Source organism: Dermacentor andersoni, chromosome 7 (genome assembly GCF_023375885.2).
Source record: "Dermacentor andersoni chromosome 7, qqDerAnde1_hic_scaffold, whole genome shotgun sequence".
Classification (NCBI taxonomy): Eukaryota; Metazoa; Arthropoda; class Arachnida; order Ixodida; family Ixodidae; genus Dermacentor; species Dermacentor andersoni.
Window position 1 is genome coordinate 144,235,999 of NC_092820.1, and position 23,954 is coordinate 144,259,952.

The 23,954-nt window shown below is 50.2% G+C and overlaps 1 protein-coding gene across 2 annotated transcripts in view; it reads left to right on the forward strand.

The window, feature by feature from the left end:
* LOC126533698 (protein Smaug homolog 1-like) overlaps window positions 1-23,954 on the forward strand; it is a 124,481-nt gene that overhangs the window by 15,327 nt on the left and 85,200 nt on the right. Inside the window, exon 2 of one of the 2 annotated variants that reach the window (XM_050180885.2) lies at window positions 13,456-13,504. The exons of the other annotated variant lie outside the window; for it this stretch is intronic. The gene's annotated coding sequence lies outside the window, so the exon portion shown is untranslated. The remainder of the gene's footprint in view (window positions 1-13,455; window positions 13,505-23,954) is intronic. 2 annotated transcript variants of the gene reach the window in all.

A 23,954-nucleotide genomic window follows, 5' to 3' on the forward strand; every position in this document is an offset into this window, starting at 1 on the left:
TTGTAATGCTGTTAGTATTGATGTAAGCGGTGTTTAATTGAGGTCTCTCGTTAATAATGAATTACGGCGGAGGGGGTGGAGGTGGGTTCTTGAAAGGTTGGATGATGTATCTTAGTGGATAAGCGCGAAGATTAAAGGGAAAGTGCTGGCCGCTTTTGGGAGAATGAAACGGATGGCTGAGCGAGTGGCTGGACCGTTGTACTGCGTACGGAATTAGCTCAGAATTAGACCAGTATAGCACGAATAGGCGGGCTACTTGGGTGAGCATTTTGTGGGCTGCAGGCGCAGGGGAAACAGCAGCAGCAGCAACAACAACAACAAAATTGTTTTAGGCAAACACACTGCTAGTGGTATCGCGCGTCTGCTGTTCCTCTCCCAGAGATCTACAATTAGCCCTTTCAAGTGTCAGCTGACACCATCATATGTATGCAGATTTCCTTACGCCACCTAGTTTATGTCGTCTCTTACTGCACTTTTTTCTTGGAATGCATTTTGCAGCAATAGTACACCAGCAGTCATATATTCCACCTATTGCTGACCTGCCCAACTTCCTCTTTCCCTCTTAATTTAATGTAGAATGGACCCCCCCCCCACCCTCCGTTTGTTTTCCCATCACCACAGCGCTATGTCCATGTCTCTTTAACGTTACCTAACGTAACTTAACGTAACGTAGAATGCCCCCCCCCCTCATCGCCACAACGCTATCTTCCGTTCTCTTTAACGTTACCCAACACAACCTAACGTTAAATGACACCCTCGCCCCTTTCGTTTGTTCTCTAATTGCCACAACGCTATCTCCCTGTTTAACCTTGCGCCTATATAGTTTATCGTTCCATCACTCGTTGCGGGCCCCTTGGCTTCTTCCCAAGATTGTTTGTTTATTCAAGCATGCTCAATGCGAAGAAAGCAACTGCCGTGTTCCGCCTGCGCTGCACGCCAGAGGGCGACACCTGCCGGGTTTCGCGCTCCGTGCCGGACATTGTGAGGTCCAACTATAGGGATGTCGCTGGCCCTAGCGTTTCAACCACACAAGACTTCTTCTAATGAAGGCGTTGTTCCATCCTGCTTTGATCTTCTGCGTTGTTTGATTGTCTGTGCGGGAGGACCGGGGGTAGTGTGAGGTTAAGGAATAATCCCTGCCGGGCCTCGAGTCCTCCTAGTGCGGCGTAGACCGACATAGCTATAAACTTCATGAGCTTATTGCTAGTATACGACGACGTCCTACAGTAGGACGCCGCCGTAACGGTAAGTTCTAATTACGACGGTGCTTTTTTGCGTTGCACACTCCCGTCGGAAGGCAACCTCGGCGCGCGTCCGGGTGGAGTCGAAGCCAGCGACCATCGTGCCCAGCAGCCGCAAAGCGGCGAGCTAGCTGCGCTCGGCAACCTTTACGAAGCCACCGAGGCGCCGGGTGCGCCTTCTGAAAAAGCTTTACGTCATTACTGTGGTTTGCAGTCGACAGTCGGATTTCGTGATTCAGCCATTAAGGGGTTTACGCACACGGAACGTGCGGCAAGCGTTCGAGACGGCAATACGTATAAAGCGAAACTAGCGTCGAACCTCGACGCAAACTTTCACCCGCCCCTTCCTTTTTGTCTTCATATGCGCCAAGGTGTTTTTTCGCTGGTTCAGTGTCATTTGATGTGTGTGCGTGCGTGCCTGTGGTTGGCGTTGAGGGAGAGGATCCATGGTTGGATGAAGGAATGGGGGGGGGGGGGGGGTTGGGACATTGGTCTACCTCGTTTGCATAAAGCCGATTGTGCACGCGCACTTTTTCTTCCCGACCTCTCTCTCTCTCTCTCTCTCTCTCTCTCTCTCTCTCTCTCTCTCGCGTGTCTGCACGCAGCAGCGGTGCCCTTGCGTTCCCGCGAGGTTGTTGACACGTGCCGCAACCTCGGCTTCGCGCCGCGCAAGCTTTTTAGCGCCTCCTCCTCGACCGCCTGCCTTGCCGGCCTCCTCGCGCGCGCGCGAGCCCTGACGAAACTTCTTGCCTCAGCGTGCGACGAGTTCGGCGTGCCTCGCGCGCTAGCGCGCAAGGCCGGGACCAAGGTTGACCCCCCCCCCCCCCCTCACCACCACTGCGCCTGGCCTGCATGCTTGCTTGCTTGCCTTAGGGACTGGCTGGCCTACGTGTTGCCTCTTGCGCTGTGTTTGTTGCGACTGTTTCACAAAAGCTTTTCGCCGGTCGTCCGTCGACTACGATTTCGTGGCCGCCGGGATCTTGCGAAATGGCGCCGGGTTGCACGCGCGCCGAGTGAAAACGAGCGTGCGTCAGGGTGCGAGGGGGGGGGGGGGGGCGTGAAGCTATGGCCGGCGGAGGGGGCGAAACGAAAGTCGGCTTCGCGAATAACGGGACTCTGCCGACCCGTGTAGTCATTAGCGCGGTATGCGGCGCGTTAAATAAGTACCGACGTGTCGTTTGCGACTTATCTGTTTGTTTGTTACTGTTATTCTTATTTTGATGTAACGCCCGGAAGAGAGACCGGCAGGCGTCAGAACGTGTTATGTAATACTATGGGGTAGTTGGCAGTCCAAATCCACTCCCTGGCGACGATTGCGTCAGAATAGCAGGAGCACAAAGATATATATATATATATATATATATATATATATATATATAGCCTTATCGCTATACAATAACGTCAACAAATTTTGCTTTCTGTCGCGGCGTCACAATGTCGATGACGGCAGGTGTGGAATTTCGAGACCGGCTTATTTAGTATCACTTATAGTATACTTATAGTATCTAATTGAAACGTACGTGTTTCTGAACCTTTTGCCAAGTGTAATTCTTTTAATTGCGAGTAATGTACGGTAGAGTGTCTACGATATGGAAACTAAGTGTCAGGGCACCTTTATGTGGTCAAAATGTAATATATATATATATATATATATATATATATATATATATATATATATATATATATATATATATATATATATATATATATAGCTCATTTGAACCTGTCCAGAACTTCGTTGGATGCAATTGCTCGGCTCCAAAGAGGAGGAAGGGATAGACGGAAAGACCTGGAGGTTAGCCAATTCTCAGACCGGCTGGCTACCCTGTGCTGGGGAAAGGGGGTAAGGGATCTACTGGGGCTCGAAATGACCCTTACGCCGTATGGGACGACCAGATCACACGTTTACGGTGCGCCTTGGCAAACGTACTCGTGGTACGATGCGACTTCTGATACGGCGTGCTACGCGTCGGAAAGCGGGGACTTTCTCACGGGACACGTGTTGGGAAACAGCTCTCGCATACGATGTGCCACGGACTTTAGAGTGACGCCCACTGCGAAACGAAGACGGCGTGTTTTTTTTTTTTTGCGTTCCTGCTTTTTGTGGAGGACCGTTACTCGAGTGAGCAGTTCGGTGGTCGTCTGGCCGCGCGTACACGGGGCACTTGCGATCGCGATTCGAGCTCGATCGGCTCTAATCGTGATCGGAAAGCCGCCCTGTGATGAATGGGGGGTGTGAGTCTCACAGACTTCAAGTGCTGCATCCGCAACCTATAATGCCACAAAATAGTAAATTGGGCTAGTTGATTGATTTGTATCTTGATTTTTTTTCTTTCTCTTTTTTTCTCTTTCTTTCATTTTTCTTTTTATTGCTGCGCATGCGCGATCATCCCCCTTTTTTTTGTGCATGTACAGTTGTGCTGCCTCTCAGTAAATCTTTCAGTTGCGAGTAAGCGCTTCGTCCTGTTGTTTCTGTCGTGTATTGTGCATCGTGGCGCTTTAAATAAAATGTTATCAGCATCCTGAACGTATTGGCTGCTTTGGAGTAAGCGTCTGGAGGTGTGTACATAACCGATCGCCATGCGGAATCGCATACCACACGCAACCCGCATCTGGAGACAGACGGTATTGCGACTCGGGTGTCCAATTCGAACGCGCGGCCGGTATGCAAATGGCGGCTGCTCTGTCTGTTGAAACAAAATTACGCATAACCTATTGGTTAAAGTTTGTCGGATGCGCTGTTGTTGGTCCTGTGCGCGTCGCCAAGGTGTTTTAGAGGACGGCCGTGGCTTGAAATGTATACCGAAACAGTGTTGCTGTTCCGGAGGGAGGGCGCCCCCCCCCCCCCCCCCCCCCTTATTACGTTCTTTTTCTTTTTTTTTTTTGGCGCGGGGTGGTTGGCGTGACGGAACTCGGTGAAATGGTCCCGTTCGCCGTCGACAAGAAGAAATCGAGTGTGTTTTCTTTGTTGCGGCCGCTCCGGCTGTGTGGTGGAACGGTCGTCGTGTCATACGCGCCCAACCTCTTCTCTTTACCCGAGAACTGTGTCGTGCGTGCGTGCATGTATTCATCTTGCGGCGCGTCGCGCCGTTCCGTTTTCTCCGGGCTCCCGACTCTGCTGCTGCTGGCGTCGGTGGAGTTTCCCGACCGTTTCTTTCTTTCCTGTTTCCTTTTTTTTTTTCCTATCCGTTTTCCGGGGCCGCTATCCGCTCCTCGCTGCCTTTCTCGTCGTTCCGTTCTGGCCTCGCTTACTCGGTTCACTTGAGCCCGACACTATCCCATTTCTTGATCCCTTTGTTTGCTTGCTTTTAACGTTTTATCATTCCAACCGCTGTCTCTCGCTTTCATATGAGAAAATAGACGGGGAAGACGGTCGTTCGCTGTTTGTTTGCGGTGTGTCCCTTGGTGAATTCAGACCTAGGTTACGCTTTGACTTGTCTCGCGGGCTGTGGTATGCTGTGTGCAGTTCGAGGTTTTTAGTAGATTGTCAAATTGACGCTCCCGAGGCGCATTCGCAGCGCGAGACTTCGGCCAGGCGTGTGTATATGCTGCCGGCATGTGTGCGAGTGAATAGCTGTTGTTATCTGACCGACTGGGGATTGTGGGATGATATTAATCTCGGACACCAGCATACGGGGCGCTAAAAGCCAGCGAGTTGTTCCAAACAAGGGGGGCATCATCCTGCTTAGTAGCAGAAGCTGTAGCTTCGTTTAACGGGTCCAGTCTGAAGTCGGGCTGAGACTCTATGCTGCGTTTAACGTGCATCTTACCCGCCGCTAGCGTTTGCCTGAACGCGACGGTTGATGTTCGTCCCCACACGCCGACTCGACCCGACGTTATCGCGTTCATGTCAAGGTAAGCTCGCGTTGCTTCCCGGTGCTCGGTCTTAGGCGGCCTCTTCGGAATGTGGGATCCAGATGAGGAACTGCTTTGCGCGCTTGGAGACGCGCTTAAACGTTGAGGCAATAAGACGGTCGCAGTTTTTTGTCGTCTTTGGTGGCCTTGTTGCCTCGTTTTATTCGTCGTATAACGTTCTTGAAACGTACAGCCGACGAGATCGTATAAAGATGAACGGTAGTCTGTCGTAATTCTGCCGAGAGAGATCTCCCCTCCTCCTCATCTTCTAGAGCCCGCTTCTTCCTCGTTTCGTCGGTTAAACGCAAGACGCATCGCTTATTTCCTGTGTTCTGCACACCAGAGCGTGCGTGTTTTGCGGATGAATTTTCTTAATTGTGCCGTCCTGCTTTTCCGTCACCAAAACTGTGCTCGCTCGGAGTTCTCTCCCCCCCCCCCCCCACTTGTTCACTGACCGTGACGCACGAACTCAGTCACTCTCACTATCGCCCACTTACTCTCTGTCGGACAGGCAACAGGCAGACATTCGTTCTAGCTAGTGAGGAAGCGTACAAGAACATAATAGTGCTTCAGCCCGTACCTGCAAAATATAACGGGCTAGACAGACAGGAACAAACGAACCAACAAACAAACAAAGAGCCGACCAGGCTAGATTAGACGAGACGGGCGCCTGTGCCGACCTGTTCCGCTGCTCCGTGTACGGTATGCCGTACACGGAGCCACTGTTGTTGTTGAGAGCCTCTACAGCACCGCACGATAGCTGTGCGGGCGGCTTCCATTGGGAACGAGTTGCGTCGTACTCGAGTGCGCGCGCGCGCCTAGCGGGCGTTCTCTGCCCTGCACACAGGGGTGGTGCAAGGGTGGGGGAGGGCAGGGTGCTGTGTGCACGTCAGGGCGGTCAGTGGGACCCGTGCAGACGGCTACACCCGTAGGCTTAACCTGCGTGCCGTGTGTGTGTGTATGGTACGGGAGTCTGCAGAAGGGGAAGGCGGCACAGCTAAGGCACAGCTCGGCTTCTCTTTCGTCGCATAAGCGGAGAGCGCTCTCACCAGCGCCGCGATATCTGGACGGAAACTATTGTTCGGCCAGAATGCGGCGGCGGCACTTTCACGCGCATGCGTGGGAGATAGTGGGGAGAGAGGGAAGGGGGTAGCAGGGAGGAAGGGAGGAAGAGAAGGGGGGGGGGCGCAGTCTATATTTTTTATGAGACAGTATCCTGCGGAAGTGCATAGCAGAAGGAGGAGGTTGCGAAAGTACGAGGTGGTGGATCGGGCCGCCATCTTTTTTTTCTCCCGGCTTTCTTCTGCCTCTGTGTAAACAGCATAAATGAACATTGTCGGAGCATCCCCCCGTGACGTCGACAACACGTGACCTGTTTGGTGGGCGCATAAGCGGGAGACTCAATAGGGTGTTAGTAGTCGCTCAGTTTCCACCAGAAATTACTAGAGGGAACTTTGAAGATGCGATCGTTCGGTTGCCACGGGAATGGTAGGGTAGTGCGCGGCCTTGTCTACATAATTTTCGTGCTTGTGACTTCAGACGGTTGTTGCGGTGTTATTTGTCACGCTGCGTACCTTTGTGAAATTCCAAGCAATTATAGTTGCGTAAGCGCACGAATGCATTTCTGTACCGATGCGTAACCATTGCGAATTGTTTTGTTTGAAGGCGATGCAGTTTGGAAAGTCGCAAAGCCGTCCGAAGCTGTAGAAGTTTATACCAGTCGTCATTTCCACGCTGGCCAAGACACAGCGCTTGCAGCAACCGTAGACATTATCGCCACTAATTAAAACACTCACATACACGCTAACGTCTGATGCGCAGTTCCTCTCAGATGCGTTGCTTTACCAGCTAGCTCTGGTTCAGACACTAACGCCGCATTTCCGTTTGCGGCCTTGCGTATCGGAAACTCAATGAAGTCGATTCATGGCCTCCGAGATCTCGGAGGCCACGACGTCATCAAACGCGAACCGGGAAGTGTGAAGCTAAAGAAAGGAACTCGAGGGGAAACGCGCGACGGGGGCGCATTTGGCGAGCGTTGCTCCGATTGAAAGGTTGCTTCCTGTACTGCTTCTGCGTCACCGGCGCCAGCCAGCCGCGTCTAGCGATTGTTTTTCCTTTTTTCTTGCCGCCTTGCGGCAGCGGCGGAGATGTTTTGCGCTGGTCTCGCTCGTCGTGTCTCGTCCTTGGTACTTTGTGGTTGCATGTGTTTGCGCTGTTACAATTTTTATGTCGTTTCGATGCTTGGTAAAGCGTGCGTTACTTGTCGAGCTCTTGTCAGATCAGTGGCCGTGCGTGGCGTGTTCTGTGATGTGTGTGTGTGTGTGTGTGTGTGTGTGTGTGTGTGTATATCATCGAAGAGGCAGGACGTGTGTCGAGTGAGCTCCTGATCACTTTGCAGCCTGGTGCACGCGCTCTAAATCGTGGATTCGGGGCTTCAAAGAGGTGCGACGTATAATGCTAACGCATTTACCGCTAAACCGCCACTGATTCGCGAAAACTTTGTGTTTGTGTGTGTGTGTATGTATGTATGTATGTATGTATGTATGTATGTATGTATGTATGTATGTATGTATCGTGGAAGAGGCAGGACGTGTGTCGAGTGAGCTCCTGATCACTTTGCAGTACGGGTACACGGAGTACGGGTACGCGTCTCGGAGTCCGTACTCGTGTGACGAAGGGCCGACCAGCCACACGATAGCGCACGAGTAGTGCGCGCTTCGTTGCGCATAGCACAGTGCTGCTAGGTCACCCTCAGCGGAAACGTTCGTGCTTGCGGTTTGAGAATAGTTCATTCTTAACTTCGTCATGATCATCTTTATTTTCTGTTTAATTCATCTACGTTAAGGGTACTGCATTGTTTTCAAGTTGAGTAGCTCGCGTCGTTTGTATGTAGGCGTCGTTATAACCCGTTCCGCAAGTTTTACGTGCCGTCTGTACGTGACGTCGGGTGCACACGCTGCAATTTCCGTCCGCGTGCGCTCAAAATCGGCGGCCTCCGAAATCGGGTGGCGCGCGCTATTGAACTACATCGCGTGTCGTCCGATCTCGGAGGCTGTGGTAGGACAGACGCGCGCGGCCTCGCAGACGTCTGACGCGTAGCCAGGCGCGCACGTTATGTACACCCGTGTAGTTAAGCCTTAAGCCTTGTTTAAATGAGGGCGCCCTGCGCATCGAAAACGCATTCGTTGCGCTGTTGGGTTAGCTGGCGTACTGCTGACACTTTCTCCGTAAGAGATTAAAATGTTCCAAATGTCAGTTATCGAGTACAACTGAACTAACGCATCGTTTGGCTCTATCCCCCGTTTCAAAGGAAAACGACGGATTCCCATGGGCACCGTCTCGACTAACTTAAGATGCTCAGTTCTTTAAGGACCTCCTAATTCCGTCATACCGACCCGACTATGCAAACGCAGTCTGGCGCGCTCTTTTACATTTCATCTCGCCCCCCTTGTAGTAACCCTGTCATTTTCTTCCCGTAAACCACCGTAACCCTTTCCCTTGCCTCTTTTTTAGAGCCCCGCTTTCTTCTTTGCTTAAAAAGCGTTTGAAACAGAAACATTCATATATGATGGCAGGTTGAATATGGTAGAAAGTCCGAGATATCCGCATAAAGCCGACCAGGGAGTTTTTTTTTTTTTTAAACCTCCTTGAAGTTGACGACACGGGTCGCTTATGCTCTATATAGCAGCATATAGCGGTATAACCCGTCGCAAACAACCGAAAGGGACATTTTCAAACGTGCCCTAAAAACGTTTTATGCACATTCGTGGTAGAAAGTTAATTATGGGTTCGTTAATTGATAAATAATAATTACTCCAATAATAATAACAAAAATGACATACTGGATGCTTCTTCATAAAGCCGCCAACAACATAAGTTGGTTTGAACCGCACGGAAAGCTTCTGTCTTTTTCTTTCTTTTCTTTTTTAACCTGATCCGTGCTGGGACAACCGGCATACTGCGTTCTTTGCGTGCATTAGACGTGGTGGGAGCGTCAGATGTTTTTTTATAAATCTTTTTTTCCCCCTCCTGTTCGTAGAGCCCCAGACTCTTGCTGCTGTTGATAATCTGCCAGAGTCGCGCGGGAAAGCTGCAGCTGTCCTTTACACGAGACGAAATGCACCTTATATCGCACCGGGCGGTCGTGACCGCTCTATTTATCTTGTTTTTATTATTATTACTATTATAATTTATTACGCGTGTGTCGCACACATCGCAGGCTGGCACGCTGCTGTGAGTAAGCGCGATGCTCTAGTCCAGTGAGCGGCAGCAGGAGCAGACGGCACGCGCCTGCACTAGATCGCAAGGGTGGGTCCGGCCACACTGGGTCCGGGTAATGAAAAGTACATGCAAACAAAACAAGTGAGAGAAAAAAAGAAGGAACAACAATCAAGCGTAACGTTGCCTAACATAACGAGACCAGATATTATATAATAAAAACTTAAATGTATCACTGTCGCGAACTCTATAGCAGCGCCATCTTCGCGGTACAATCAGTGTGTCGTCTGCTTTCTCGTCGTTTCTCTTCACGTGCGGCCGCCATTGCCCCCTCTGTTCTATTTAATGCCAGCGGACTGGCGCCAGAACCGAGTGTCGCTTAGAGGTCAACTGCAACGAGATTCTGGACCTCGCAAAAAAGGCTAGTTTCAGATAGTGCGGATAAACGGAGCAGTCTCCGTGCGAGATTTTACGTTTGAAATACGGGTTACCAGAAGCACGCAACACTTGACGTTTTCGATACCGAAACTGGAAAAAAAAAAAAAAAAAAAAAAATCTTCCACGCCCTGCTGGAATCAATGTTCTGCGAAGCATTTTGCTGGTGGCTGGCTCTTTTGCATCGTCTGGGGTTCCGCAGAGGGTTTACCAAATGGACCAACGTGTTTACGTAATGCGAGCACTTGTCGTTTTGCTGCTGTCCCTACACACGACGACGACTGTGAAGACGATCATATGACTGCGCCGGCACGGTTCGGCCGTTAGAGGCGAGCTTACCTCATGCCGAGTGTTGGGTTCCACGTGGGTGCTGGACTCGGAACGCGCAACTCCTCGGCATGACCCCCGAGATCGGCGCCGCCCGCATATTCCTGCGGTTTGTTGAAAAAAATCTTGGAAGCCGCGTGCTGCGACTCGGGTCGTATCCGTTAACAACCAGGTGCACTCGTCGTCTGTTTGGGTGCTGCTTGAAGGCTTCTAAAAGCAAATAACACGATTACCAGCCTCGCAGCTTTTGTCGAGACTGCTTCAGTGGTATAGACTGCTAATTTGTATTAAATTTAGCCAAAGTAAAATTTCGTTGCGGTTGGCTTTTAGCGTTCGGCTCGGGGAAGCTATAATGTTCCAATCTGGATAGTGATCCGATCGCTCGCATTTACCTCCGCATTGCATGCTCAAAGGAGGTTATTCAAATGTTCATCACCTCGTGTGGTATAGCGAAGGACTCGGAAGGAATTCCGGGATATATATATATATATATATATATATATATATATATATATATATATATATATATATATAAAGTATAACCTCCCATATACCGCATGTCACCTATAGCATGTCGTGGCATATATCATACATATACCTGACTGTGTGAGTATATACGGTACCTCACGGCGACGCTGACGCCGACGGCGGCAAAATTCACTTGGAGTGTCCATATGCTAATAGCTATCGCAACAAAACGAAACTATGGGAGTCTCTCCAATAAGCGCGCTGCCCGGCGCATGCGGGCTTCTGTTACCCATGGAAAAATTTCGGCGAATCCTCGGTTGCTAGTGGGCGTCTGTCTCGTCCGCCTGACCCCCCTCTCGACAGTTTTATCCCGTCAGCATGCAATTATCAACGTGCAACACCAGCTAGCCCAGCAGTCTACAGTCCTCTGTAATCTCGCCATTAATCAGGACAGTTGCGCCACGGAACCCTATTCCGGTGCGCGCTCATATTGCCTTCGTACGCTTCGCATCTTCGGCAGTGCTCTCTCTCTCTCTCTCTCTCTCCCCACTCGTTTCCTTCCCCCTGCCTCCCCCCCCTCTCTCTGTGCTCCGTATCTTTGCGAACCGAGCCGGAGCGTTACAGGCACCAGTTGAATGCGACTTTGCTGCGTTGTCGCTGACACCGCACGGCACGCCGCCCGCGAACTTTCCAAAGCGGGCGCGCGCGCTCGTCGCGAGCGATTGGCGCGGTCCGCACTGCGCTTGACCACCACTTGTCGCGTCCAGCCGCGCTTTTCGCCCCCCTTTGTTGTCTGGCTTGTGTTTCGCGCTCCTGTTTCTTTTGTTCGGCTCTCTGTCGTTTTGTGCTTTCTTGCGAGCTCGGTCGGTCCGCGTCGTCGGCTGCGCGTTGTCGTGTACTCCTCGTCCTGCAGCTGTGTCGTTGCGTCTGCTGCGGGCGCCAAACGAAGCGAAGCGCGCGCGCTCGTCCTTTCTTTCTTTCTTTCTTTCTTTCTTTTTCTTTCTTGTAGCGACTGATCTGCCAAGAAAAGGGGCGCGTCGCGACTTTGGTCGACGGCGAACCGTTAATTGCTTTTCTTTTTTTCTTCTCTGGCTGCAGCCACAGAACCGGCGCGCGCGCTCGTGTCTCTGGTGGTGTTGTGCTTGGCGAGTTGGGAAACTGGGTCGCGTTCGTTGCGAACTGTGGTTGTGTGTGTGTGTTAGGTTTTGTACGCTCCAGTCTTATGTAGTTTCGCGCTGATATGGCGTGCGCGATCCTGAAGCATGCAGTGGAAGCATACTTACAGAGAGAGAGAGAGAGAGAGCGTAGCAAAACTTTAATCAAAAGCTTGCAAGGAGTCACTGCTGCCTTGGCGTCAAAGCCAATTTGGTACGGCTCCACTACGTCGACGCCCGTGTACAGGGCTATCTTTGTCTTTCTTTCTTTCTTTCTCGTGCGCAGTATGCGTCCTTCGCATACTTTTCGTATCGCTTCAGCGATGAATATTAGCGACGTTATCGCTCTTTTTTTTTTTTCGCATCCACTTATAGGGACTCGTATGCAAGCGGATATATAGCCGGGAGCAGGAGGAGGGCTGTCAGGCTCTCTTTGCGACCCACTGAAACGAACCCTCAATCACCCCCCACTCTCCCTTCCCCCATAACGCTGTATATATATATCGCAGACAGACCTCGACGTATAGTTATAATTAGTCGAGCGTTGGCGCAATCGATCGCCGGTTGGCGCTAATGGTTCCATTTGCGTCACACCTTGTCGAGAGCAGTTATAACGGGCCGACAAGGAGCGTTGCTGCAAAGTGAAGCAGAGAGGCTCGCACACGTATAAGTTTTAGTCCGTCTGCGTGCGTATTGCAGTTCGCGGAATACTTCGTGTGCACGACGTGAGCATCAGAGCTGGTAGCGACACCTTGGGCTCGTTTGTTTGAATCACAAAGCGTCAGAAACGTTTCTGTGTTTCCTGCCGACCACGCCGAAGGAAAAGAGCCGCTGTAACATTGATGGTTATATCGGCAGCTGCCACCTGTAGCTATAGTATATTATAAGCTGTATGGCTCGACTCGATGACGCAAGATGGCGTCTCGAGCGCTTCTGTTGACGTGTACGTTTCCTGCATTCCGTACGCGGCACTATGGAGCTTTTAGCTCGTGCATAAACGTATTACTATTTAAGGGTATATATAACATACGCGTCATGTAGACGTTAGATGCAACAATTAATGGTGGTACCAGCGCATCTCGTGGTGCCAAGTTGAACCATGGGCGTACGAAAAAATATTGTAGCTACGGGCTTTGTGCTACGGAACTCCTGACGTAAAGGCTTCGTTAACAGCGCACTAATAATTTTATATAGACTTCTCATAGTTTTCCTTCGGCGAGCACAGCATGAATAATAATAAAAAAGAAAGAACTTTCTGACGCTTTGTGGCTGCAAAAACCGCCACAAGGTGACGCTTCCAGCGCTGGTGGTGCTACTCACGTCTCCCGTGTTTCGGTATCTCCTGAGCTGCAATATGCTCCCTAATACGTACAATACATCGCAGCTTACATGCGGCAGGCAGGCGCCGACCTTGCGCGTAAAATATAACGCCCCGTTTATTTTACGCCCGAACTCGCGCATCTCCGCGCCGAATTCTGCTGGTACTGCCCTGACACAACCCCGGTGCAGTTGCCGAATTGGGAGACAGCACGGGTGAACGACAAGCTCGATGTGGAACCGAGTCGCGCCTTGTATACGTGAACTTGCGTACGTACGATATGTACCGTACACGAAACGGCGGTCGCACACAAACGCCGCTGCCGGGCGTTATACTGTCGCCGCAAGACGCCAGTGCCGCAGAATGTCGCGCGCGGCCTTTGTTGGCTGCGGCGCCATGCGGCCGATGTCTTCTTGACGGCCGTCTTTTGTCCTTTCAGGTGGCCTCCGACTCCCCCCTGACGTCGGTGCCTACCCGGGCCAGCTCCGGTGAGTGCGCACCGATGCCGCGACTTCGCAAGCAAAGGAGGCGATGCGATGTATACGATGCCCAGAATGGAAGTGATCTGTATACTCCACCTCGACAGTAGTTCGCAGCACTGTGGAAGCTGCAGGACTCCTTAGCCAATAGGAAGGCAGAATGCGCCCCCCCCCCCCCCCCGCCTCGATATGTGTTTGTCCGCGCCGCGTCGTCTGCTCGCTCGCTGCTGAAGTCGCGGTATATACGACGTGTACATGCGCAAAGGTCATAACGTGTCACGTATCGCTGTAACGTACCGCGTTGCAAGGAAAAACAGACGAAACTATCTTGTCTTGCCATTAGTGTGACATTTACGCCCGGAATTGTATTACGCTGCGCCAATGGTATTACGCTGCGCCAAGGACACAGCTTTAGCGTGTCCGGTATTCGGGTAAATGCAAGAGTGGACTGGGCGTTTTACCGGATGAATGGATGCGCAAACGCGAAAGGCCTGCACGTCGCGGCCACCTGGTGGCGCAGAGCTCAATCAGACTAACATAGAGATAATATTGCAGTAACGAAGTGTATTCTACTTCGCTGCTGGTGCAAATTATCGGGAGTGGCGTAATCGTGTCGCGGCCGAAAAATTAACACCAGCATCAAAGTGAAATACACTTGATTTTTGCAATAGTATTTGTGTTTGTCTGTTTGTCTGGTTGAGCTCAGCGCCGCCAGGTGGCTGCATCATGCAGGCCGTTCGGGTTTGCGCATCCACTCATCCTGTAAAACGCCCAGTCCGCTTGCGTTTACCCGGCGGTTTACTTCGGCGGCGCTGCAAACGACTTGTGAGGTGGGGTGTAGTTCACTGCAGTACAAGAGAGGCTATATATAGGCAAGGTCATCAGACGCGTACGCCGTCTTCACGCTATCCTTTTTCACTGTCGTACCTTTCAACTCCCGAAGTTTCTGTAAAGACGAATTCGTCGATCTGCAACCATGCCATTGAAAGTCTTCCAAATTGTAAGAGGACACCATTGGGGTACCTTCTTCGCGCTATCATTTTTTTTTTGTCTAGTTGAGGCAGGCGAAATCTGCAACAGTAAAAGCGCTGAACGAAGCACCGTGAATTAAAGGACAATTGCGTTTCTGGTCAGTCTCTGCTGTTTCACGTTTGCCGCTGGCTGTGGGCTGCACCCGAAAAGTAAATCATCGCTAATAAAGTGCGTGTGTGTTCCACAAAAAGTGTGTACTGAGGGCAGACCTAAAAAAAAAAGTGCCATTTCTCTCTCCACTCTTCAGGTGCTGTGTCTGAGTTAATTTGGCGAATTTTAAAGCTCATATTTTGACAGGTATGCAACCACTCCCAGACACGCACATGTCGAGCACGTACGCCCGCGTGTGGTCGTCCTATTCCCAATGCACCCTGCATGTTGACACTTGAGGAAACCAGCGAAAAAAGAAACCGAGACGCAAACGCGACAGAAAAGAAGAGACACCGCGACGCTGGTTCGCTGGTTTTCTCAAGGGTCGGCACGAACAAATACCGGCCCAGCAAGCGGCACTTCTACGCCCTGCATGCCTCGTGGAAGGCGCCTACTGTACCGGGCGGCCCGAAACGCTTTGCGAGTCGGCTTTGTCGGGACTGATAATTCATGCGTCGGGCCTCGTACACACGCGAGATATCGGGTCGGACTGAACTAGGTGCCTTGTATGCAGGGCCGAACCACCTTTGGAAGCAGGCTCTTGTCTTAATGCTGAGACAGCCCATTGTGGACAAGTTTCTTTTTTTTCGTCTAGGAGGTGTTGCCTGGGAAGAGGCCATAATCGAGGAGCTGTTGACCGAGCATGCTCACTTGCCAAGAGCTTATCGAAAGTTTCAAGACGCGAATCGGAAAGTGTCGTCAATCGCCACGTCCAAGGCCCCTCCACCCCTCCTCCGTTGTTGTGTCAGCGGGATATTTACGAACCCATAAAGCTCTCTCAAGTTGGCGGCTATACGCAGTTTATTATTATTATTATTATTATTATTATTATTATTATTATTATTATTATTATTATTATTATTATTATTTCGGCTTTGCTTTCGTCTAAGTCCAGCACTTGTGGGTCGCATCGCAGGCACCCCTCGTCAGATGTCTGCTGCGGTCTATATGCCTACCATACGGCGGTGTCTCGCCCTTTACAGAGAGCCTCCACGTCGCCGTTGTCGTCGTCTTCGTTGCGTTTTCTTAGCCACCCGGTCCCGTTTCCCGGCATTCCGGGGTCGGTCGGGCCTGTGCGCGCGCCGTCTATTTAGAGCTCGGGCGCGCGTGTGTCTGACGCGTGGCTTTTGTGCTTCTCGGTGCCTCGTCGGCGGTTTCCCGAACGTGCGCGCTTGTCTGTGGAACCTGCATTGCCTGGCGCGCGCCGGCTCTGGTGCGACTTTGACTGCGGCAAGCCGTGCGTGTCTGGCTGCTCGGATTCCTTCCTTCCTTCCTGCCTCGGGAAGTGCCGCTTCCGTATCGGGGTCAGCGGGCTGCCACGCGATTTCCTCGAAGCCGTTTGGGAAAAAAGAAGAGAAAGTTCCTTTACTTCTTCTTCTTTGACCAACTCGCCGCATCTCTTGCGGGCGCGTCGAATTCGTTCGTGAACAGTAGCAAAATCGCTTCTTTGGGAATTTGCAGGACGAAGACGTTTCCTGAAGGGGGGGGGGGGGGGGGGGGGAAGAGAGTAAATCAAAGAACCCGTTAGATGTAATGTCCACTATCCCATTTACAGGTCGGTGTGCCTTTAAGGGGATAACCGTGAGACTACATTATTTGATCTGGTTTAATGTGGGAATTCATTCTTTTGTTACGCGCAACAGAGGTCCGCTTACTTGAACTATGTCGGTCAGCATGCGAGGGTTATATTTAAGCCCGTTCGTCGGCAATTGCATTCGGCGCGCATATAACTTTCGTTCGATACATGTCGTCGTCAATGCGACCGCGGTGCCCCATCAATCAAACCCATTTTCACTATTCGCTCTTAATAGTAATGGCGGATAGCGCTAACTGTAACACAAGTTGCGCAAAATAAATTTTACAACACCCGTTGTGTGACTGCCCTTCAGACGAAGATCGGATGCTTGCCAGATGCTTGCCCTGGAGCCTTTCAGGGCAATTAGATCACAGGCCTCTTACACAAGAAAAGACAGTGGAACTTCGACGTCTCGTGCGCCTGTAATGTGCAAACAAACAAAAGTAGCTGCCGTGTTTCATGAGATCTACCAGCCTATTTTACGCCATTCGGGTCTCGTGGGCATCCTTCGGTCTTTTGTTAGTCCTCTGGACTTGATTATTTTATTCCCGGTTACTATTATATGTCTATATGCATTCTTCTTAGCTTCCTGTATTATTTTCCTCTTCATGGCCACCCCCAACTCCTCATTTGAACTAGCAAGCCCTGTACATTAGCAAGGCTGACATCTTTTAAGTTCCCATTAAACTGTCTGTCTGTCTGTCTGTCTGTCTGTCTGTCTGTCTGTCTGTCTGTCTGTCTGTCTGTCTGTCTGTCTGTCTGTCTGTCTGTCTGGTCTGGTCTGGTCTGGTCTGGTCTGGTCTGGTCTGGTCTGGTCTGGTCTGGTCTGTCTGTCTGTCTGTCTGTCTGTCTGGTCTGGTCTGGTCTGGTCTGTCTGTCTGTCTGTCTGTCTGTCTGTCTGTCTGTCTGTCTGTCTGTCTGTCTGTCTGTGTCTCTCTCTCTCCCCCTCCAGCCCGCCCGAATAACATCACGTAACAGACTATAATGATGAATTCTCCAGCGTGTGTGCGCATGCGTGTTAAGAATATTTTTTTCCCACTCCTCCTACTCTTCGATAGTCTCCTATCCCAGAGCAGTGTAGCCAACCGGGGGTCATCTTGGTTAATATCCCTGCCCTTCTCTCTCTCTCGCTCGCTCCCCACTAAACTCGCGAGTGCGGAAGAAGGTCGCGACGGTCGACACGGAAAACGATGGCACACAGCGCACACGCCTTTCTTTCTTTTTTTCGTTTTAATACCGGATCTGTATATGTGGCGCGGTCGCGAGCCGTACCACGAGGTGGCAGATTGCTCCGAGGCAGCCAGCCTTGACTATAGCGTGACGTCATCTGAAGGAGCGTGCCGCACATCCTTTATGCGCGAAGTGTTGACTCTCACGAAACGCGCGCGCGACACGTTGCGACACCTCTGCTCCGGCCGCACCCAGATACGCTAGAGCGCCGTCGCGGTTTCCTCTTTATTATTTTTTTTTGTGTTAGCACTTTTTTTTTTTCTTTCTTTCACCGCTCGTGATCGTACTTCCTTCGACGTTTTACTCGAGATACAGCCTTTATCGAGAACTGACTTCGGTTAGGTTAGGTTAGCGTTGATATTGGAAATCAGCCCGCCCTTGCGAACCACCGGAACTGACCGGGCTTGGTGCAAACTGAAGTTTGTAAAATTTGCTTTTACCCTTGTCTTGTGGCATCAGTTGAAAGTTGGTTGAGTGCACTCAAAAGGCATCTATGGATATATAGAGTCTAGTTTGAGCGGGTGAATATCGGCGCGAAGTCAGCTGGAAGTTCCAGATGCATATTTTTTCGAGAGTTCGTAATGAGAGAGACACTTGTTGTCGAAGGTCTCAAGTGAGGTTGAAGAATAACAATTGACGGACATGGCCGAACTCAGCTGACCGGTAAAACTGCGGGGCGATGCCTGCTTTTAGACTTGTCTGGTGGCATCAGTTGGAGATAGTTTAAGTTCTTATTGAGTGCACTTAACAGGGCGTCTAGTTATGGTCGTTGGAGTTCAGGTCAACTCCATGAAAACCAGGGAGAAGTCAATTGAAACTCCAGATTCATCGTTTGTCAAGAGTTCGCAATGTTTCACTCGTTGTCCAAGGTCCGAACGGAGGTCGAAGATTAATCCCAACAGATATGCCGAACTCAGCTGACCGGTAAAAACTGCAAGACGTCTGCCCCTTCTGTCAGGTGGCGTCTGCAGAAGAGCGTCTTGACTCCTGATATGTGCTCAATATGCATTCACTTGAAGTTTAGCTGTGTCAATAGATTCAGCACGGAGTCATGTGACACTCCATATACGCCTTCGTCGAGAGTTCGTAAGGGGACACTCCGCCGAAGGTTAGAACTGAAGTAAGAAAGGAACTTTTACAGACACAGGTAACTTCGACTGAGTGGAAAATTTATTGTGCAATACTTTCAATTGTCTTACGGTCTCTTTAGTAGATCGTTGGACTTCCTACTTACTTGAACGAGCTCAGTAGGCATTGACGGCTATTTAGTAATGTAACTGCCCCTGTAGAAGGTTGGAACTGAGATGAGAAATTAGCCCTTGCCGATGAGAGGAAGTTGGCCGAGTAAAAATTGAAAGTTTACTGCGCAAATTTCGGTCTACCTTTCGCTCGATGGCGTGCGTAGAAGATTATTCGCGTGTCCTTTCTTTCTTTTTTTTTATTACTGAGCGTACTCAACAGGCAGGTATAATCGTTTCTATTTTAAATCGACTCGTAAAGTGAGCGCGACATCAGCCGAAACTTGACGTACATCCTTTGTCGAAGGTTAGGTGATGGGACAGGCTTCCTCAAAAAGTTGAAGTGAGAAATTAGCCCTTAAACGACCAGAGGAGATTAGCGGTGTCTTTCTTTTATGGAAATCAAGGCTCCTGTCTCAGCGATAGTAGCCTTTCTTCTCCTTCTTCTTTCCTTTTATCTTTCCTTCCTTCCTTTTTTTTTCACCGGTGACACTGCTGGCTATGGCACTGTGTTGCTGAGGACAAGGTTGCAGGTTCGACACGCGGTGGCCGTATTTCGACGGGGCCGCGAAAGGCACAAACATTCGTGTGCTTGATATAAGTGGACGATAAAGAACACTAGGTGGTCACAATTGATCCGTACCCTTAAGCAAATCATACACGACATTCATTTACATTTCAACAGAAAGTCTGCCGAGGCGACAAATTTCATTAGAAACGTAACAGAATTCTTATATAACATCTTGTAGGGTCCTTCATAACCCACTGTACGGTTTGGGGACGTCAAACACCCCAGTGCTTTCTTTTCCTTTTCGTTTTCTTTTCTTCATTCGTTACCGAATTTTTTTGACATAAAAATTGTAACAGCGCAAAGACATGCAATCACAAAGTACCAAGGACGAGACACAAGCGCTGTGCTTGTTACTTTGTGGTTGCATGTGTTTGCGCTGTTACAGTTTTTATGTCAAGTATGCACCAACTCGCCCAGAAAGAAGTTTTAATGAAGTTACCGAATTTCTTACCGAATTTCTTACCGAATGCGCTCAGAGTCACAGCTGGGTCATTTCTCGCGCCTAAATGACGTCGTCGGCAAACTCAAGTGTCACTTCGATCCCGTGTGCTGCTTGCTACACGCGGGAAAGTGTCACTTTGGAATCGATGACAATGAGAGCGAGTTAGATAAGCGTGTACTCGCTTTGCGCGTGCGTTATTTTCGGGCAGAATGCTCGCAGGAAATGCGCTGCTTCTTTTTCTGCTGCCGTTCTCGCAAATTGAATTTCTCTTCCTCTCACGTTCTTTTTCTCTTTGCCGCGTAAGAGAAAGCGTACGCGTCGTGGCACGGTCGCGTTCTTGTTGCTCCCGCGCATTCGGGTCGTCGACTCGGCCGGCTTCGCTCTTCTTCTTCTTCCAAGCCCGGCTGTGCCTTCCGCGTTTCCCCGACGAGATTAGAAACGTCAGTCGGTGGCCATTTGCATGCGCGTGCCCGCGAGAGAGAGAGAGAGAGAGAGCGGGCCGGCCGGTCCCGAAGGCAGCCCCGTGGACCGGCGATACTTTTGTCGAAATCGTGCCGCTTTGCTTTCTTGTCCTTTTTTATTTTGGACTCTGCGTGCGCAGTTCGCGTGTGTATATTCTATACATGCATATACTGATGTGGGTCGCTTGTTTGCTTGAGTGTATTTCGAGCGTTCGGCCTTCCTTCTCGGGCGCGTGCACCCCCGAGCCAATTAAAAGGAAAGGGGATTGAGTGTGTTAAACGCGTCGGCCACGGGACTGTTTTAGGTGTTGGGCCTTTCGAGGAACGAAGAGACCGAACCTCCACCGGGAGCCTCTTTTCGAAGGGAAAAAAAAAAAAAAAGAGAGATGCTGCGCGAACCTTCTTTTTTTTTCTTCTCCCACCATCCAAGCCATCGAAATGCATGCTTCCCGAAGTGTCAGCACTATGAGGGCCAAACGAAAAAAAAAAAGCACTGCTGTATACTCAGATTTGCGTGCACCTAAATAACCCCTGGTGGTCGAAATTCATAATCAGATCGTGGTTTTGGGCACGTAATGTCGCGGATGTTTACGGCGAAGCTGTATATGGCTAGGGATCCATGTATTTTTCGCGTTTGTGCGTAAACAGTAAAAAAGGTGAGCTTGGGCCAATCGCGAAGATGAAACAGGCTTCACGCACTCCGCCAATAATAATAATAATAATAATAATAATAATAATAATAATAATAATAATAATAATAATAATAATAATAATAATAATAATAATAGTATTAATAATAATAATAATAATAACAATAATAATAATAATACATGAAAAAATAAATCAAGTTGCATTTATTCAAGTCGACGCGTACACTGGAATCTGTCTGTGAACAGCACAGGGACCCACGAGCAGGAAGCATTGCCGTATAGGCAAAGTACAAAATGTACGCACGGCGGTACACCCTTAACTCGCAAGAAGACAATGCCACCTACTCTGCGGGTGTCTGTGCCCCACAATCTAAAGACGGAATTGCGACATCCACTGTGTGTATATCTCCAGGCACACCCAAGTGTGATATCGAGAAGTTCATGACCACGCACTTTGCAAACCCGTGATGACACTACCCTTGTGATCATCGTTGGAGACTTCAGTTTAGGCATTTCAAAACCGGACAAAAATGGTTCGCTCACTCTGTGCTAGTAGAGTTCGGTTTGAAGTGTCACGCGAATCCAAGTCACCCAACCACTCAAGAACGGTTGTGTATAGATCTAACTTCGGTCAATAATCTAAGTTTGTAGCCGAACCAATCTGTGTATACACAGTAATCACAGCGCTATCGTCACTACCATTACCAAGTGATGAAAATGAATACATGTACCCGTGTCTAACACTGGGTGATGTGCTACAACTTCGCTGGTCATCCACCTTCACAGAGTGGAATGGTTCCTCAAATTTTTTTTTTACCTTCAACACTGTTAATAGCGGGAGCTCGGCCATCTTGCTTAGGGCGAGTTAGATACGTGGGAAAGCCTGTTTCACGGAATTTCGCGTATCGTATATAGATAGCTTGCACGTGACGTCACGGACGCACATTCTCAGAGTGCCAGTCGTCCAACGTGGCGGCTAGGATGTGTTTGTAGTGTGTCATATTCACTGCCATGGGTACTAACCGGCTGCAATGTTACAGACGTGGTCGGAATGCTGCTGGCGTCTGTGCAAAAAAAAAAAAAAAAAGAAGATAAATAAGAACAATGGCAGAAACGACCGAAGCATCGCGCGAGACGCCAACAGACGCAGCTCCTCACCTTGCTGGTCCTCCGACATGGCGGTCAGAGACGACGGTTGGTGCAAGCTTACACCCAAATTGGCCTGCCCTCTTTAGTGTCCCTTTCGCGTAAACTAAGTTACACCCTTATTAAGGGTCCACATGAGTGTATATCGGTCCATAACTCACGCCCTCACACCCATAAGGGTGTAATGGTGCAAGTTAGAGATCGGTTTACGCCCTTATGTACCCTTAAGGGTGTGTATTACTTTACAGCGCACAGGGCCATCGCGACGGGCGTCAATCAATGCGCGATGATGAGGAAAAGGTCGAGAGGAGCTCCGCGGTGAGCCATCATCTCGGCTGTTGCGCTGGCGGGGCCACGTGCCATTGACCTTGACCCCCTCCCCCCGCTCCTCCCAGCGACGGGACGGCTCTGCTGACGTCAGCGTTTCGGGGAAACTCCCCGACCACTCTAATCGGGGGTGTGTTCCTCGACGGGGTGTTCGCGGCCGACCGACGGACCGGCCAGCTTTACCCCGCGACCCGCTTTTATTTTCTGCCTTGGCTTCGGCTTGGCTCTGTACTTTCTTTTTTTGGCCGCTCGTGAGCTTAACGGGGCGCGTCGGCTCGCGCGCTCACTCGCTTCCGCGTCCATGTACAGATGGCGAACACGATGTAGCGCCGCCGCCGTCGCTTCGCATTCGCATCGCTGTACTCTTGCTCGATACGCAGCGGGTAACGGTACAAAGGCTATAGAGAGACGTTTCTCGCTGCACCGTAAACTACGCCCCTCAGTGCGCGTAAGGGTGTAAAAATCGGGTATATGACTCGCAGTCACGCGCAAGTGCGCGTAAGGGTGTAAATCGACCTATAAGGGTGTTAGAGACCCATTTTACACCCTTGTGATTAAAGATGTCAGTTAGGTTAGTGTGCACCCTTTCGCGACCCCCCCCCTTTCCGCCCCCCAAAACATGTGCGTCGCATACGAAAGAAAAAGAGAATAATACAGGTATGCGTCATCTACGTGATTCGAACTGAGTACCATGCTTCTGTGTCGCAAAATACGACTCCATCCATTGCGTGGAAGGCGTCGCATTTATAAACTAATTTATCATCGTTGAGGAAGTAGTAGTATTCGTAGTAGTAGTTGTAGTAACACCTGTTTATGCGACCAGTGGCCATGGCACACAGATTTGCGCCCGTGTGACCGAAGCGTGTATAGATAGAGCTTTCGCGTGCTGTATTAGACGCGCCGCGAGTCACGCGAATAATGCGTGACTCCAGGTGTGCCGCTACGGCCTCAAGTAGTGGCTGTAGTGCTATGTGAACTAGTTATTCCGTAGAAGGCGTTCCAAATAAAAGAAAAAAAAAGGCGTCTGGACTGCCAGTCGCGAGGACCGAGATTTCTATGACCGCACTTCGAGACTTCTTGCAGTGGCTTCGTTCGCGCTTGGGCATAGTTCGATGTTTTTTGACCGCAATTGCGCGCAGATGTTTTTTTAAAGCGAAAGCTTTACTGGCGGCGAACTTGCGATTTCACCGTGGCCGTGCTCCGAGTAGGCACATGACGTCACACCGCGTTCCTCGTCACACCGCGTTCCTTGTCGTTGCGCTCGCCTCCGCTCGCTTCGCCAGCTGCGTCGCATGCCTGATAACATGTCGGAGTATAACATGTCGGAGGATAACATGTCGGAGGATGTCGGAGTTCGGTCAAGTGATAAACTTGACCGAACTTCCTGCGTAGCTTCTACAGCGTTCACTGCTGTGTATGGTGCGGAGCTTTTTTTATATACATAATTGCGTAACATCTGTCGCATTGCCTGGTGTAAGTACACTCTAAAAAATGTTTGCACCCTTTGGGGTGTATATCTGCCACACAACAATAATAGTCATCTGCCTTGACGCATTTCCTTTCTTTAACGCTGCGAGCCTGGTACTTTCCAGTAACGAACGGCATGCGCGTTATCAGCATGCCATAGCATTCCCGA